The sequence below is a fragment of the Fukomys damarensis genome, unplaced genomic scaffold (genome assembly GCF_012274545.1).
Source record: "Fukomys damarensis isolate Sample0158 unplaced genomic scaffold, DMR_v1.0_HiC HiC_scaffold_14, whole genome shotgun sequence".
Lineage (NCBI taxonomy): Eukaryota > Metazoa > Chordata > Mammalia > Rodentia > Bathyergidae > Fukomys > Fukomys damarensis.
Window position 1 is genome coordinate 79,602,945 of NW_022900926.1, and position 19,082 is coordinate 79,622,026.

The window sequence follows — 19,082 nt, forward strand, 5'->3', positions numbered from 1 at the left end:
TAGTATATAATCTACACACATTCTCCTGTATGCTTTAAGTCATCTATAGATTGCTTATATTATCTCATATAAATGAGGTGTAAATAGCTGTTGTATTATTTAGGGAATAATGACAAGAATATGTCTGTGCACATTCAGAAAAGATATATTTCTCCCCTCACATTTTCAGTTTTCAGTGAGTATAATTTGTTGATGCATAACTAAATGCAGAAGCCTATCAACAAAATACTTTCTGTCTACCAGTTTGCATATTGTAGTGTCTCCTGTACTTACATGACTGACAATTCTTTAAAAAACCTTTTGCATATTTAATAGGAAAATGATATTGTTAAGATACTACTACTGAAGTTAACTTTTTTTTCTCATTGAGATTATTGGTACATTTTAGGTATACAGTACAGTTACATTCATTATTGGGATCTTGTACCTCTACATGACAGGTCTTGGTTCTCATTTTTTCCCCTTGTCCCTGCCCTCCCTTCACCCCTCCTCCTCTCCCCCTTTACAAACACTTCATTTCCATTTTTTCATTTTCTCATATATTTTTCTTTTCCCTTATTAGCTTTCCTCTCCCCTTCCCACTTTCCCTACCCCTTTAGCCCCTTTCTTCCTATACTGAGGTTAAATTTTTTTCAAGTATATGTAGACTGATATTTTTCTTGTGAGAATAGCTGATTTTTATTTGATGGAGTTAACTTTTTATAAGATTTATATTGAGATATAAAAATGTCTTCATATTTCGCATGGTCAAGTAAGCAGTGTATTCTTTTCATTTTAAGAATCTTTGGTGGTGCGCTTAGAAAGGCAGTCCTCAGTGCATAGCTGAATCAGACATCTTTTTAAATGTTTTGTTATTTTAATCTCATTGTTTTGAGTGAAATGTGACTTAGGTCCTAGGTATCTTTGTTTTTGTTTTATTTTTGTTATTTGAATGTATACATATTGTCTACTCTAAAATGATATGGCTGTTTTCTCCCAAGCTGCTTACTCCTTCCACATTGTCTGCAATTAGGTTGTTCATTTCTACTTTTACTTTAGGAGATACGAAGTTTTCGTGAACTCAAGAATCATTTAGCTGATCTCGTTTTATAATCTATTTAGGAAAGTGTCATATATACATTATATATATCATATATATTTATCCTGCTTGTATATGCCTTTTTCTTCCCTTTGTGGCTCACATTGTTAAACTGATCAACTGAAAATAACTTGACATAATAGGTAAATAAAAGGTGAAATATATGTAACCACGAATATGGTTACATAGGAACATTTGTTTTAGCAGCTGCATTTATTTCAACTTTTTTTTTTTTGTATCTGGCATCGAACTCAGGACCTAGTAATTTTCGAAGCAGGTGGTGGACCACTGAGCTAAAGCCCCAGCCTAAGCAGCTGCATTTGTTAAAATGAAATACAGTGTGAATCAGCCTGGAAGCTACAAATTCAAATGTTTAAGGACATAGACTTTGAGTGTAGACATGTTTATGAGCCTAGCTATTCCACTTTCAAACTGACCTTGTCCAGGTCACTTCTCTAAGCCTCTGTTTCCTTACTAGTTATGTGTGGAAAGTTGTTATGCTTACCACATAGTTTAGCTCTGAAGGTAATGGTATAATGCTCCTGAAGCACTTAGACTGATGTTTAGCAGATAGCAAGCTCTGCCTATCTATTGTTATTGTAAGTAATGTATAGGTAGCAGACAATTTAATTTGATTATAAAGGAAGTTTTGGGTACTGGTGATAATTCTTTTAATTTTTGTGTTCCTCAGACTATACTTGGCAGGCACACTTTAAGGAAGCCACAATCCTCTGATGTTACTTACAAGAGGGTTACCAACCTGGAAAAGCAAAACAAAACAAACAAACAAACAAACAAAAAAACGGCAGTTGGTTAACTTTGAAGAGAAAGCTATGGTTGGATGGGGGGACATGACTGAAAAGCTATATCGGGAAGAAGGGTGGTTCACTTGTTATGACTAGAATACCTTGACAGAGGGTGAGTGAGCACAGATTTCAGCTTTGGAAAATCTTGTCAATTCAGAGTCCTTTAAATGTAATAAGCTCTTTTGGTGAATAATGTGATTGTTATTGGAAATGAACAAACATGTCCTCCCTTAATTTAAATTTGTGGAAGTCGGATTTTGATGACTTTTAAGATGCGTGCTAAACTTGAGTTTTTGAGGTTATATATCCTTACTATAAGATATGGATAAAAATCTATTATAACTATATTAAACTTATATTAGGACTTAAAATTACCTATTATCAATTTGCAGTAATAGTAAATTCTAAAATATTTTGCTCTTAGTTGGAATGATTGCTGAAAAAGTAGGTCATTTTGTCAAAATATGTACAGTACCTTTTTTCTTTTTAATATTGTTCCTTCCTTTTATTCTTCACTGAGTTTTGGTGATAAAATGCTTCATAAACCTCATATGAATGATTCATACATCCATGTGTTCCTCCAAAGTATTCTTAACATTAGCAACATTCATTATAGCGAATACAGTTTTATGGCCTGATGGTCTTTTATATATATGTATTTTGTACATTGACAGTTACATGGAGGGTATTGACATAGACTATAAGTGAGAAATACATTTTATTGTAAATGATGTATTTCTGTTAGTAGTATTTGAGTTGAATAAAAACATTTTGTCAGTTTATAAATATAAATAATACTAGGTTTAAAAATTGCATATACATTTATTCAGATGTGACAGTGCATTAATTTTTTTCAGTTTTGTATGTATACATTTGTGAGTATAAGCTTGTCTTCTTCTGAGATACTGAAAATTAGCCTTTCTAAGAATTAAGGAAACTATTAATTTGTCATTTATATGAAAATGTAAAGTAAGTTTTTAAATATGTAATAGTTCCTAGCTTTAACTTTATTTACTGCACATGTAATTAATTACAGCATTTGGGGAATAAATAGTGTTCACATTCCAAGTTGTTTTAACTAGGTGGTAAATGACCTTGGTTTTAGCTTTGTTAAATTAGATTAAGTACCTGTAAATAATGAGCATTAGTTATTATGAAAATATAATTTATATGATTCTCTGCAAGCAACAGCGATTAGTATAGCACATTTTTCTACCTACAGATAAATAAATTGTCTTAATTTTCATGGTCATATTATGTTATTTGTGTATTTTAGAATGTAATTTTCTGTGCCACAAACCAAACTAAGAATATGTAATTTATGAAGTTTTAAATATTAATTGCTGTTTTGTAATTACTTAATATTAAATATCACATGAACTTAAGTGTCAATTCCAAGCTTTTTTCAGAGTGGCTCTGGTTACATGTTTTTTTGTTTTGGTTTGGTTTGGTTTGGTTTTTGTTTTGTTTGTTTTGGTTTTTTGTTGTTTCTTTGTTTTGTTTTGTTTTGTTGGTTTGGGGATTGAAATTAGGATCTTGCTCTTGTGAGGTAGGTGGCAGCACCACTGAGCTAAATAAATCCCCAGCCCAGATTTACAAGTTTTGTTCTTTTATTGTTACCTTTAGTTTTAGTTCCATGCATAATTTATATTATATACAAATTAAAAAGTTTATTGTTTCAATGACTCCCTAAATTGGCTAGTTTTTCTTAGCATATTTTACTTACTATACTATTTATTACTTTACTGTGTAGAAAAACTCTAATTTTTAAAATACATATCTCTGAAATTAAAAAGGAAATGTATGGGTTTTCCTTTTTGTTTTGTTTTGTATTTTGTAAGGTTGACTTATGAGAATCAGAATTCCTCTTCTGTTTTTCTTGAAGCCTTCTTAGTCAGGCACTGATGCAATATATAGTTTTTATTCTTATACTTTACTTAAAATTCCAGTCCTGAGTAGAGAATTATACTGTTGTAATATATAACATTGTCTCAGCATCATAAAATAAGCTTCTGGAACATTTTTGCTTTTTCTGTTTTTAAAAAAGTCTCAGTAAGAAAGATTATCTGTGGCATAAAGGTGTAATACTGATGTGTTTTGTTTTTTTGTTTTTGTTTTTGGGTTTTTTTTTGGTTTTTTGTTTTTTTGAGACAGGGTCTCATTATGTAGTTGAGACTGAACTGGAACTCACTATGTAGCGCAGGTCAGATCCTCTTGCCTCAGCCTCCCGAGTGAGTGCTGGGATTACAGGCATGCCCCACCACTCCTGGCAAGGTTTAATACTAATGTGTTCTTAAACTGTATGGCCTGGTGTCTCTTGGAAGGCAGACTTGCCCATTCAAATTTTATAGTAGTTGTTGGTTTTATTTCTTCCAAAATCAAGTTTGTTTGTTTGTTTTTTTAATCAAGGGATAAGAAAATGATAAAAAGCACTTTCGGAACATTGTGAGAGTATCCAAAGTTAGGTTGGGTTGATACTTACTGAACTGATTGTGAGAAAATGTAATTGCGTGGCTGTATTACTTTTTTATTGTAGTATAAGTAGATATTAATAAAGAAAATATAAAACAGTTCTGTTAAAAATTAATTTTTCAAAATAAACAAAAAAAATGGTAAATACACGATCATGATCTCAAAATAATATATTTTCATTTGCTAATCTATCAGTTCGTTTCCTAATAATCATAACTTCTTTGCATTAAGCATTTTAATTATTAATATAGTATCTCACACAGTATAAGTTTGATAAATATCTTCTTATTTCACAATATCTATTATACAGTCCATGGTTTGGGGTTTTTTTGTTTTGTTTTGTTTTGGCACCTGGGATCAAGCTCAGGACCTTGCACTTAGGAGGTAGGTCTGGTGCCCCTGAGCTAAATCCCCAGCCCTACATCATATGTCTTCAGCAAAATTAGCCATTTTCTCTGAGTACTCAGCATGTTGCTACTAAGTACTCGTCCTCTCTTTTAAATTTTTGCACTAGATTTATGTTGGCCCTTTCTTTAAAACCTCGTTTTCTGTACTTTTTTGCTCAGTTTTGCTTGTGTTTGCTTTGTTTAAAAAAAAAAAAAAAAAGACCTTTCTTTGTATTGCTCTTTATTTTTGTATTTTGCACGTGTTTTAACATTTATTCATATAGCATGCATTACTTTTAAATAATAAGACATCTAACAGTTTTCCTCTCCTTAGATACATAAAATGTTAGTTTAAGCCTGGAATCTTCTTGTTATACTTAGTTATAACTGATGTTTTTGTTTCATGATAAAAATGGCTTTGCACTTGAAAATGTTTAACTGTTCCTTGTTTTCTTAATCCTGTCTACTACTCTTGAAATAGTATAAACTTATTTATTCTTTTTACTTAGGGTTAAATCTAAAAACTAAGTTTGATCAAAGTAATGAAAGTTAATCATGATAGTTATGTTGTTTTTAATAAGAATAACTTAACCATCGGGGCTGGGGATTTAGTTTAGTGGTTCTGCCACCTGCTGTCAAATGCAAGGATCGGAGTTCAATCTCTGGTACCAAAAAATAAATAAATAAATACCTTAACTGTAGCATTTGTAAGTATTTTGGTGATTCTGGGAAACAAAAGAGAAGCAACAACCAGAAAGTCATTGTTACTTACTGTGTTAAGCCTTATTGATTTTATTTATTAATTTGGTAATTTTAATGGTTTATAGCTATGAATAAGGGTTTTCATATTTTGTTTCAAGAATTTTTGCATAGTTTCACATCTCCCAACTCCAAATAGAAAGGGTTCCTCATAAATGCTGTGGTTTTTATTGTTTGTGTCGATAAAAAAAGAGACTAGACATTATTGCTTATATGTTACTAGTTTACTTTGAAATATAATAAATCTCACAAATATTAAATTTATATGATGAATTTCAGGTATTTCTTTAAAAAATGTCCACTTCCTCTTGATACATAAACTGATAAGTATATTTGAAAACCAATACCTTTTTCACTTGCTTCACTTTATAAATTTGTCCATTTGAGATGCCGTATTAGAATATTAATTTCTGGGTGTAAATTGCTACTTTTCCTACTAGGTTAGTTCAGAACGCCTCATCTCTTCTTCAGTATTGTAGTTACCCTACACATACTTCATTTCCATCCATCTGTAATTTGTATTAAAGATTTTACTTGTTAATTCAGTTTTTAAATTGTTAAACACTAATTTTATTTTTATATGAGGTATTATTAACACTAAATTGCTTAGATATATTTTAGTGTTCATTTTTTAAAAAATATTATGTCAGCATGATTCTCAAGTAGTTAAATTGTGTTTCACCGAAAGTTCATTTGAAAAAATAAATTTCAATTGTTTAGTCATTAGATCTTACACTGTTAGACTTTTGTCTGCTTTTGTCTACCAGATAAGTTTTTTTTATTTATAAAATTTCTGGTGTTCATCCTAAATATAGTAAATATATAAATATATTCTAGTCTAAATAATTGATGTTTTGTGTACTCATCAAAAAATGAGAAAATTGGTAGAAAAGCATCTGGTTTGTATTATTAAAAATAAAATAAATTTACTGTTTAGTATATATTTATTATAGAAAAGGTGGAAAAGATAAAAATGACAATGAAAAGTATACAATTACTATTATCTTTCTAGCATTTGTTTGTTTATTTGCATATTTAAGTAAAAAAGACATAGTTGCCTCAACTTAGAAGCAAGCAAGGTATCGTTCATTAAGTGAATGTATATACAAACTGGTGTAGCCCTATAACAGAATATATGATGCACGGATACAGTTCAAAAAACAAGGTGGAAGATGCTTAAATGAATATTGCTAAATGTAAGAAGCCAATCAGAAAAAATTGCATACTCTGTAATTCTGACTCCATGACTTTCTGGAAAAGTCAGAATTGGCGATAATTAAATATTGATCAAGGATTTGGAGGACAGAGAAATGGATGAATTGGTGGAGTACAGGGAAATTTTAGGGAGGTGAAATTTTTTGTAATATAATAGAAGATTATGTATTATTATAATAATTATCCATTTGTCCAAACCTATAGAATGTATAATGCAAATAGTGAACCATAATGTGAACTATAGATTATTAAAAACTAGTTGGTAGAAAATATGCCTTAATTATACAGATACATTTTGCAGTCTAATTATATCCCATTTGGATATTAGCAGAACATTTTACAGAACACACAAAATATCTTCTAGAACAATGGTATAGTTTTGCAATAAATGAAATATTTCACATATGTTCTCCACTATGGTAGTTACTAGCTACATGTGGCTAATATGACTGAGGAATTAAATTCTAAACTTAATTTTTATTATTTAGCATATAGAGAGCCCCAGGGGCTAAGAGCTGTAACATCAGGGTTTTATCTAAGACAAGGTAATGCTGGCCAGTGACTAATACAGTTAAATAGAGTTCATTGAGAAATCCAATCCTAAATATTGATTTGGGAGCTATTCTTCATTCTCTAATGCATTTTTTAAAAAAAATTTAGTCCTGTCCAGCACTTGAATCAGTAATTTGTTTATAAAACTTAAGGTGAGATTAGCTCTTGGTAGCAGTTACTAAAATGTTGGTGATAGAAGTTGGATTTAGAAAGCTTTCAAAGGACTAAAGTGAGGAAACAGAAACCAAACTGTATGGCAGGTCCATTTGGAGTTCTGGGCTTCAAGATTGTGTAAAGGACAGAAAGCTGGTACAAACCTTAACCCCAGCATCTGAGTTACTAAGGCAGGAGGAGGATCAGAAGTTTGAGCCTACACTAGGCAGTTTAGTGAAATAAAGCAGACCCGATCTCAATATAAAAAAATTAGAAAGGGCCAGGAGTGTGGCTCAGTGAGAAGGCCCTGAGTTCAGTTTCACTACCCTGTGCATATGTGTGACCCCCCCCACTACACACATACACACGCGCACACACACACACACAGGACAGGATATGTAAACCTGTCCTAATAAGAATTTGTGTTGAAAAAAAATTAAAACTGAAGGTTTTTATTTGGTTACACATTCAGTTTGAGTTGATAGTATGTTTGTTATCTCCTGTGTTACCTTTGTAGAACATTTTAATCCAAAATTATCTGTGATCTTCCCTGATGAAATATTTAATAAATATTTAGTGTAAGACACCATTTGTAAAGAGGCACAGTAAAAGGTCCTTTTTAAAAGGAAACTGGATGACAAATCATTTGAAACCAAGTAGATAATGCACTTTGCATGGGAAAGTAAGAATATGAGAGTAAAGTGTACTTATATTACCTGGCAATGTCTTCAAGTATTTGAAGAGGTATCTTATAGAAAAGCTTTTACTATCATCTGACCCTAATGGGTACAGATAGTGTAATGGATGAAAACTCTAGTGAGACTGATGGAGTTCAATATAAGGAAAATTTTTGTCAATGAGTTTTCTCTAGCACTAGCATGATTTGGCTTATGAGTGCCTATTAGCAGAAAGGTGCTAGAGAATCATCAGCTAGAAAAAGCTATTGATAATACCAGTTCATTGTAGACTTACTATTGGACACTGCTAATTCTGTTTTAGCAGATGAGAAAGCTGACAGTTTTAAATGGCTGCAAAATGTGGAATTAGAATGTATACATGCACATACCACAATCAAGCACACCTCTGAAAAAAATACTAAAACAAATATGCATGTATAGTATTTGCTATGTGTTTGTGTTTCCTAGCAAGTGGTACTTGATTATTAGACAATTTTGTAGTGTTTTCTTTAAGTTATTCTTATTATTCTTCTTATTATTATTTTGTTACTGGGGATCGAACTTGGGCCCTTGCGCTTGTGAGGCAGGCAGTGGAACCACTGAGCCAATCCCCAGTCCATCATTTTTAAATGATGTACCAAGCCTTAGTATTTTGCATATTTACAGAGATTTACTGAACATATTTTCAGATCAAAACTGTAATAATGTATGTTTTATAGGCAGAGCACTTACTACTTTGTCTGAGACATAAGTAGAGCAAAAGTTAGGTTATTGTTATTGTTATTTTTTTTTCTTTTTTTGTTTGCATTTTTTCTCCTCATTGAGTTTATTGGTACATTTTAGGTATACAGTATAGTTACATTCATTATTGGGATCTTGTACCTTTACATGACAGGTCTTGGTTCTCATTTTCTTCCTTTGTCCCTGCCCTCCTTTCACCCCCCTCCTCCCCTCCCCCTTTACAAACACTTCATTTCCATTTTTTTCATTTTCTCATATTTTTTTTCCCTTATTAGCTTTCCCCTACTCTTCCCACTTTCCCTACACCTTTAGCCCCTTTCTTCCTATTTCACATTGTCAATTATATCATTAGGATCTTATGTACTATTATCGTTTATTCACACCAGAGAAACTATTCAGTATTTGCACACATGTGACTTATTTCACTTAGGAGTATATCCTCAATATGTATCCATTTTCCTATGAATGAATCTCTTATTAATATCATGTAAATTATTTTGTATACTTTTCTTCCTCCCATATTTGATTAGGATTTATTTTAATTCTAAACAGTTAAATGCTTATTATATAAAGGTCACCTTGACAAATATATTTACATATATTAGTCCCTGTCACATTGAGAGTACTCTAGAGTTTAGAAAACAAGCTTTGAGAAAGTATCAAGTCCTAGAGCTGGTTAGCAGTAAGCTCATGATTTGAGCTCCAGTCGATTGTTGTCTGGCACTAACTTGCTGTTACAATAACATGCATAGATTTTATAAAGTTTTAAATTTACTTGACTGTCAAAAATATGAATGAGACCAAGTCTCTAACTTAGAATGCAAATACAGAGAAGAATCTTGGAAAGTAAGTACAAGCAGAAATGGTACCAGTGTGTTTGTACTAATATATATTTCTTTAAATTCTGTAAAGCACTTACAATTTTCAAAAATGTAATTTGTTTAATAGCATTTCAGAAAGAAACATTATCTGGCATCTGTAAGACATTCCTACAGCAGATCACTTACAATGTTAAACATAACTCTTTTATATTTTCTCCCAGTTTTGATAATATATCTCCCAAATTTGTATATTCATTTAGTTTAAAAAAAGGGACATTATGTGTATAGAAGGGAAGAATTTAAAATGATGCTATAATTAATATTAATTTTATTAATGGTATTAAAGTTCTTTCTAGATGGAGCAGATAACCAGATACATGTTAGTATTTTGAATCTTAGTGTAACATTTTGTGATGTTTTGAGGTTCTGCTTGTAAGATTGCTTCAGTTCAGTACTTTATCTTTAGAACAATGAAAAGCTATTGGAGAGTTTTTAGCAAGAGATGGAAGCAGAGATAGCATACATTAATCAGTTCTGAACTTTATAAAATTATCATGTTAGAACAGGGATGTTTTGGATAGATGTAGAAAAGTCTTTTAGGGAAGCCCTTTGGTGGTCCAGCCAACAAATATTGGGGAGATTAACGTAGACAAGCAGAAAAATTTGAAATCTGTGTAGTAGTTGTAATCCCAAAGGATTTGGTGTTGTGTTGGATGGCTGGGATGGGGTGGGTGCAGTGGGATAAAGAGGTGTTAAGGATGCCTTTTAGGCTTTTGACTTGTGTTGCTTGCTATGCATGGAAATAAGACTTAGGAAAGGATGAAGTGAGTAGAAAATCATGGGAAGTTTTATTTATGTAGAATTTTGAGAGACTTGAGATCTTTAAATCAAGATTATAACTAGGCAATTAATCCGTGGAGCTCAGAGTGAAGATATAGAAACACTTAAATTTAAAATTTTTCAGGGATTGGGGTTTTAGCTCAGTGGTTCTACTGCCTGCCTTGCAAGTGCAAGGTCCCAAGTGTGATCCCTGGTACCAAGTAAAATATTTCAGCACCGCTTGCTAATGGAAGTTAAGGAATTGGTTGTGAAAGGCCAATGAGAGAAGATGAAGTGTGGGTCGTGTTAAGGGGCACAGGCATTTAATAGTAAAGAAAATGAGTCTAAAGGAGAGGCAGGAAAGGAACATTGCCAGAGTGGTAGGATGTGTATCAAGAGTGATAGGTCAGCTGGTTGTGGTGGTGCATGCCTGCAATTCCAGCATTCTGGGAAGCTGAGGCAGGAGGTTCAACAAGTTGACTGGACAAACTTAGCAGTTTAGCAGTACTCTGTCTAAAAAATAATAAATGAAAGGGCACAGGATGTAGCTTAAGTGTGAAGGCCCTAGATTCAATCAGTCCAGAGAGAAAGAAAAGAAAGAGAGAGAAGGAGAGGGAGGAGGGGTAGGCAGGAAAAAAGAAAGAAGAGGAAGGAAGGGGTCTGTGTTATTCTACTATGGTCCTAATTCTCCAAGTTAAATACAAGCTATTAGCTTTCTTTATATAACATTTATTGTAAACAAGCTATTGGACATCCTGATTGCATTTTTAAAATGTACTTTAATTTTTCATTGTAATCTTAAAAAGTATAGATTAGAATTGCACTCAGCACTCATTAGAAACACTGTTATTGTTATGGTTTATATCTAGAAGTCTCCCTGCAGACTTATGTACTCATAGATGGGGCTTTGGGAAGCGATTGGATCGTGGGAGAATGACACTTAGCAAATTAGTCCACTAATGAGTTTGCAGTTAGATGTGATGTTGGGACTTAAAGCCTGGTAAGAGGAGGTGGGTTACTGGGGATGTGACTTAGACGACTCTTATCACCTCCCCTCCTCCCTTGATCCCTCTCCCTTATTTGCCAGCCATGCTATAAGCAAGCCACTCTGCTGTGCCCCACCACCTTGGAGCCAGCCAAGTATGGACTAAAACCTCTACAGACTGTGAGCCAAATTAAACTTTTCCTCATTTAAGTTGTAGATGTCAGGTGTTGTGTCCCAATGACAAGAAAAGTAAGACAGTTACCACTGATGCATTAAATTTCTTTCCAGCCTTCACTGCAATTTTTGTTCATTTAAGTCTGCAAAAAACTAACTCTCTACTTTTCTAGCCTTTTCTGGAATTTATGTGACCAGGTTTCTTTATTGTATATAAGTACATGAGTTTTTAGGATCTCAATAAGTTTTATACTGACCTATAATACTGCTTACATTCTCTATATAAATACTCAATACATTTAAGTTCTACTCATTTATTTGTCTTTGGTGAAATTATCGAACAGGGCAGACCCATGACCAAACTTGATATTAAGATTAATCCCATAATCTACTTTGTTAGTTTAAAAATGCCCCTGCCACCTGCCTTGCGAGCACAAGGTCCCAAGTTCAATCCCCTGTACCATTTACACCAAGATATTCTACTTATTGTGCATCACTATTTTTCAGAATGCCTATTATCTATTTGATAATTTTCTCTTTTTAAGAGATATTTTTGTAACTCCAAGTACACTTTCTGTTTTTTACTTCTAATGAATTCTTTAATATTCACATGGAAACAATGGAACTGACAATCCTTGTGTAAATATTGAAATTTTATTTACTTTAAAGCCTGTTTTAGTGATTGCTTATTTGTTCAACATTTTTGACTACTCAGAAATGGTTCAAACCACACATTACCGCTACTGTTTTATTTTGAAATAATGTTTGATTCTAAATCTCTAGCAAATCCAAGTTCACTTATTTATTCTGCAGTTTCTCAAACCCTCTGTTTGTCTTTGCATATCACAGTTAGAAGACAGATTTATAGTTATTTAGTCCCATTGTATATCTTGCTGCCAAATTTTATAAGGTTCATAGTATAATTTTCTTTATTATGTTATTGAAAAGGTTTAACATTACTTTTTACTTTCCTTTGTGGCAGTACCTATGATGTGATAATTGTGTTGGAAATTTAACACCCACGATAGCATTGTTTCTATTAGAATAACAGTGATCTAATTCAGTATACAATGGCAAGTAGAGTTTATCTTTCCAGAGAGATAAAAAAAATACATTTCATCTGTTGAAAATATTGCATTGTCAAGAAGCTAGGAAGTAATTTTTTAGCATCTCAGGAACTTTGTCTTTTAATTACTTTTTGACTGTTTCCATTCATTAGTTTAATGAAGAACTACCTTAGTCTAATAATTTGATTTAATGAAAAAAGGGTTTTTGATGCCAATAAGAACCTTTGTCTTTTCAGTAATACTTTAGTAGTTATGGCTTTAACAATATCTCCCACCCAGGAAAAGGATGTTACTTGTCATTATCTATTGTGTCTTCCTTAAATCCCATATCATTTATACCCAGAATAGTGAAACTTACCTTTTTATGAGAGTTGTATTCTTCTAGTTTTTTAAAACCTGTTTAGTAGATGTCTATTTCTGAATCCGTAACTAACTTTTCTCTTCTTGCTCTCATTTAATTTGGTAGCTTTGAGAACTTCTATCAGTGTATGGAGTAGTGGTCCAGACAGCTGTACCTTCACAGTCACTCTGAATACCAAATTAATTTGTTGTGCAAATCTTGAAAGAGAATTGCACCTGCTCTCAATGTGGATGAAAATGGCCAATGTTATGGAAACATAATTTTGAGGTTTCTTTAATAGCAGCTGATCGCAGAACTCTGCTGGAGATTACTTGGAATTTTAGAAGTTTTGCTAGGCAATGCTAAAAAGCCTTATCTTCTTTGCCAGGATTTGAGTGTGTTACTTTTAGGAAATAATGTGCTCTTTGTGCTGTGGGCTGTGCATTATCTTCCAAATATGTTGGTAGTTTTCTGAAGTTGTTTTGGGTCAAAAATTTATAACTAGATTTTAAATAGTATTTATTATTTAAGAACATCACGTGTTGAATTGAGTAATTTTAAGTGTCTAAGAATGTATGTAAGGATATCTCTGCTATAATTATTTTCTTCTGGAAGAAAAGGTCTTAAAATTTCTTTGAGAGTTGACAGGACTTAAAAGATAGTTCATTTCGTATATAAAGAGCATTTCCTATTGAAGTTTCTTTTGGATGTGGGGGAAAAGTATATATATAGATTTATGTTGTGTTTTTCTTTTCTTTTTCTAAGTTTCTTTAATGGCATCTTTAATCTTAATGTCAGGGTTTTTGTCTTACTAACAATTAATTTAAAGTGACTAAGATGTTTTTATGAAAATTGATTTGAATGCACAATCATTATTAGAGGTTGGGATCAGGAGAAAGTGGACAATGGGTGGCTGGATTAGATCAGTGAACACTGTATGTATATATTGAAATATCAGACTAAACCCAATTAGTATATACAGTTCATTGTATAATTTGTTAATTCAAATAATAAAAATTTAGAAAAAAATGCTTTTAAACTACTTAAACTTTATCTTTTCTCTCATAAATAATTTTCTTTGTTATTTATAAATCATTCTGGTTCATAAGGTTTTTAAAAAAATTACTTCAAAGACAGTTCATATATCATGCAGTACACCCATTTAAAAGCGTGTAAATTGTTTTTAGTAATGGATATAAATATATATATATCAATCACCATAATTTATATATATGGATATATATATAATTTTATATATATGGATATATATAATTTTATATATATAGGGATATAAATATATATATATATCCATCACCATAATTTTAATGTTCTTAAATCACCTCCAAAATAATCTGTAGTCCTTTAATTGTCACTCTTCATCCCTCTCTCCCGTCTTCTCTTATCCCAAGAAACCACTAATCTACTTGTGTCTATAGAAATCTTCTTATTTTGGACATTTGTTAAAAATGAAATCATAAAATATAGTATTAGTAATTCTTTTTGTTGCTATTATAAATGGAATTTTGACTTTCATTTTCATATCATTTATTACTATTAAATAGAAGCACAATAGATTTTGGGGTATTGATCTTGTGTCTTACAATTTTGATGAATTGGTTTATCAGTTGTAATAGTATTTTCTATAGATGATTATATCATCTGTAGGTAAAAATAGTTTTATTTCTTTTTCAATCTAGATGTCTTTCTTATTTTTTCTTGCCTAAATGACCTGGCTAGAACTACACTACAGTGTTGAATAGAAGTGGTGAGTGCAGACTTTCCTGTCTTACTTCTAATCTTTGTGGGTTAAATATCCAGTCTTTCACCACTGTGAACTGATGCTATGTATGATGTTAGCTGTGAGTTTTTATAGATGTCCTTTATGTAGTGAGGAAACTTCCTTCACGTATTCATTTATTGAGTGATTTTATTTTTAAAGAGGGGTATTGTCAGTTTTATTTTGCATCTGTTGATCATGTGGTTTATTTTGGAGGGGGCACCAGGGATCATGTGTTTTATTTTTATCCCAGTGATATAATATGTCGTATATCAGAGATTTTCTCCTGTTGAGCCAATCTTGTGGTCTTAGCATTAACCCCTTTTCATGGTATGTAATTTTTTAATAGAGTGCTAGATATAGTTTGGTAGTATTTCATGAGGATTTTTATGTCCACATTTCAATGAGATATTGATATGTAGTTTCATTTTTGTGCTGTTTGTCTTTGTTGTCAGTAGTATAGACCTCGTAAAATGAGTTGGGAAGTGTTTCCTTTCTCTTATATTTTTCAGAAGAGTATGTGAAGAAATGGTGTTAACTTCTTCAAACATTTAGAATTCAGCACTGAAATCATTTGGACCTGGTGTTACGGTGTGTGTGTGTGTGTGTGTGTGTGTGTGTGTGTGTGTGTGTGTGTGTGTGTTTGTAGTTTTCATGACTAATCAATATTTCATTTGCTACAGGTATATTCACATAGTCTATTTTACCTTGACTCGGTTTGGGTAGTTTATATCTAAGGACCTGTCCATTTCATCCAATCTTATTTATTGATAAGATAATGATTCATAGTATTCTTTTTTAACCCTTTTGAATTTTGTAAGGTTAATAGTGATGTCCCACCTTCACAAGAGTCTTCTGTTTTTCTTGAACAGTCTAGGTAAAAGTTTGTTGATTTTTACCAGCGTTTTAAAAATCACCTTTTAATGTTCTTGATTGGCCTCTACCCTTTTTATTTCGTTTGTTTTTGTTTATGTTTATTATTTTCTTCCTTCTGCTTGCTTAAGGATTTTTTTGTTCTTTTTCTGGTATCTGAAGGTTAAAAATTAGGTTATTGATTAAAGGTCTTTTTTTTCTTTAAACATTTATAGCTACAAATTTCCTTCTAGGTACTGTTTTAGCTTCTCCCTATAAATTTGCTCTGTTGTTTCTCATTGTCATTCATTTCAACAGTGTTTCCCTTTTGATTAAATTGTAATCAACTGAGAATTTTTGTTTTATTTACCACATGTGTGAGTTTCTCAACATTTTTTGTTAATGATTTTGAATTTCTCTTTGATCTATTTCTATTTTTAAATTTATTGAGATTATATTATGGCCTAGTGCATGAACTATCCTGGAGCATGTTTGGCATATACGTTGAAAAGGATGTATGTTCTGCTCTTGTTGTATAACATGTTCTATAGATGTCTTCTAGGTTTAGTTAGTGTATAGTGTTGGTCAGTATTTAACTTCTGTACAGTTTTATACTCATTATTGGAGGCCTCAGTCATTACAGTTGAATTTATCCTTATTTATCCTTTATCTTTTATGTTTCTTTTTATGCTTTCATTTCATGTGTTTTGGTGTTCTGATAATATACATACACATTTGTGTTCTGTCTCTCAATACATGCACCTTATAATGTATAAAGTATTTTGTACATTTGAATTATCATCTGGATTCACTTGGCTTTCAGCCTAAAAGAACTTTGTTTAATATTTATCGTAAGGTGTGTCCGCTACCAACACAATCACTTTTGTGTTTATCTGTGAATGTCGTGCTTTCACTTTTGAAAGATAGCTTTAGTGGGTACAGAATTTTTGATTGATGAGTATTCTTTTGTTTTGCTTTTTTAGCACTTTGAATATGTTATCCTGCCATTTATGGCCTTCATTGTTTTGCAACAGTTAATGTATTGGGACTTCTTGTTTTGTTTTGTTTTTGTGATGCTAGGGATCAAACCCACAGCCTTCTGCCTGGTAGACAAGCAGTATATTCCTGAGCCACATCCCCAGGTAACTGAGGCTTCTTTTAAACTGAGAGATTATTTTTTTTCTCTTGCTGCTATCAAGACTTTTTTGGTCTTACCTTTAACTTTGATTCTTTTCACTAAAAGTCTGTGGATCTCTGTTTATTACACTTGGAGTTCGTTTGGGTTGGTATGTTTCCTGGAAATGTGGGTTGATATTTTTTAATAAACATGAGAAGTTTTAAGCTATCATTTCTTCTACTATTTTTATGTACCTTTCCTCCACTTACTCCTGTGTTGGTACACATAATGCAGTCGTATCTCTGAGTATCTGTTTATTTTTCTTCATTTGTTTATCTTTCATTCTTTGGATCTCATCATAATCTCTGTCTTCCTCTTTATTAACTCTCAAATCTACTGTTGATCTCTTGAAATGAATTTTTGAAACAATTGTTATATTTTTTTAACTACAGGGTTTCCATTTGATTCTTTGTAAAATTTCTCTTTATATCTTCCCTATTTGATTTGGGCTTGTCTTTACCTCTTTAACCATAGTTTCTGTTTAGCTTTTTGAGCGTATTCATAATACTTACCTTGAATACTTTTTTTCTGTTGATTTGATTTCTAGTCATGTTCACATATAATTTCTGTTAATTGTTTTTCCTTTCCTCCTGCGTGTATAGATCATACTGCCCTGTTTCTTTGCACTTCTTTATCCATCTATCCATGCTGAAACTGGACAGTGTATTCCAGCTCTGGATAATTCTCTCCTCTGTCTCCAGAGCTATTAACTGTTACTTACTTTTTAATTTTTGTTTAGTGATTGTCTACATTACTTGAGTGAAGACAATTCCATCTTCCTTCATATCACAGCGTTAAGTTTCTGATGTTCGGGAAGCTGCACCTTTGGGGATACCTACAGTTATGTCAGAGTGCGGATAGTCGGCCAGGGCTTTTTCTTTCACGGACCACAACTCACTTTTACTTTTAAGCTGGTTGCTCTATTGATTGCAACGTTGCCTTGGGGAGGGGGTACTTACTGGGCACTGCCTCAGCTATAGGTATGTGGGAGGAGCCTGAGAAGTGCTGATGTCTAGTTCCCCCCCCAGGAAGAAAGCCCTTTGCCTAAGTTCTGGGAGTAGACAGAGCCCTCAGTTCTTGACTCTGGTACAATCTCTTGACAACTCAAAGCTCTTGAAACAGTCAAGTACGCCAACTTGAGTCAAGCCTTGCTAATCTGGGAAAGAGGAGAGAGAGTGGTTTTATTTATTTATTTATTTGGTTGGTTGGTTGGTTGTTTTTTTTGTTGTTTTTTGTTGTTATTTATTTTGAGAGAGTGGTTTTAGTTTAAATGCTACCGTCTTCTTACCGAGTTTTGAAGATTCTTTTGAATAAATATTTTATTTACTGTGTGCCTTACAAACAAATTTCTAGAGGTTTTCAATGGTTATTTTTATTATGATTTCTCTAGTTTCATTGGGGAACAGTATGCAGGATCTTATGTTGGAAGTTGATCTCTTATAATTATCTTTAAAGTGTTACCATATTATATTTATTTTTGAATTCAGACGGATGTCATTTCAAAACTCTACTAATTAGTTTAACTGGGCAATTTATATAATTGTCTAAAGCTTATTTTTGCAACTCCAAAAGCAATAATAGCACTTTAATTTGAAAATTATTAGGAGGATTTATTCGCACTTTTAAGTGCTTATCGTAATACCTGGCATATAATAAATGTTATGTAAATGATGTAGGTATACTTAGAATTGATAGGATATCATTTATTATTGTTTTTGTTTTCCTTTTATATACATAACTAGTAAAATGAACATCAGAATGAAAAAAATTGCTGTACATAAAATATCTTATACATATGCTCAACTTAAATTTTTATCCAGTGATTTTGTGTGGATTCTTTGATAATAGAATTTGGTTAATCTAACAGCTTCACATTCAAATTTAAGAATGTAACCATTCTGAAAAAGAAATAAAACATGTATTTCCAGACCATACTTCAGGAAATGTAAAGGTTTTTAAGATGGATTTTATCTTGCAGTTATGTAATTTAATGTCTCTGTATTCTAACATTGGTAGTATGACTTTAAAATCAATTAAATCATTGATAACCACTGAATAGAAGTATAAGATATACATGGAAAATTTTAAATACAGTTACATAAAATATTTGCTGCATATATTTTAGATGCTAGATGTTATGTCTTAAAATACATATAAAAGGGGCCAGGGATTTAGCTCAGTGGCATTGTGCCTGCCTTGCAAGCACAAGGTCCTGAGTTCATTCTCCACCA

General features: G+C 32.1%; 1 protein-coding gene across 5 annotated transcripts in view; it reads left to right on the plus strand.

Moving 5' to 3' along the window:
• Ascc3 (activating signal cointegrator 1 complex subunit 3) overlaps nt 1–19,082 on the plus strand; it is a 295,426-nt gene that overhangs the window by 28,617 nt on the left and 247,727 nt on the right. The gene's annotated exons all lie outside the window — the stretch shown is intronic.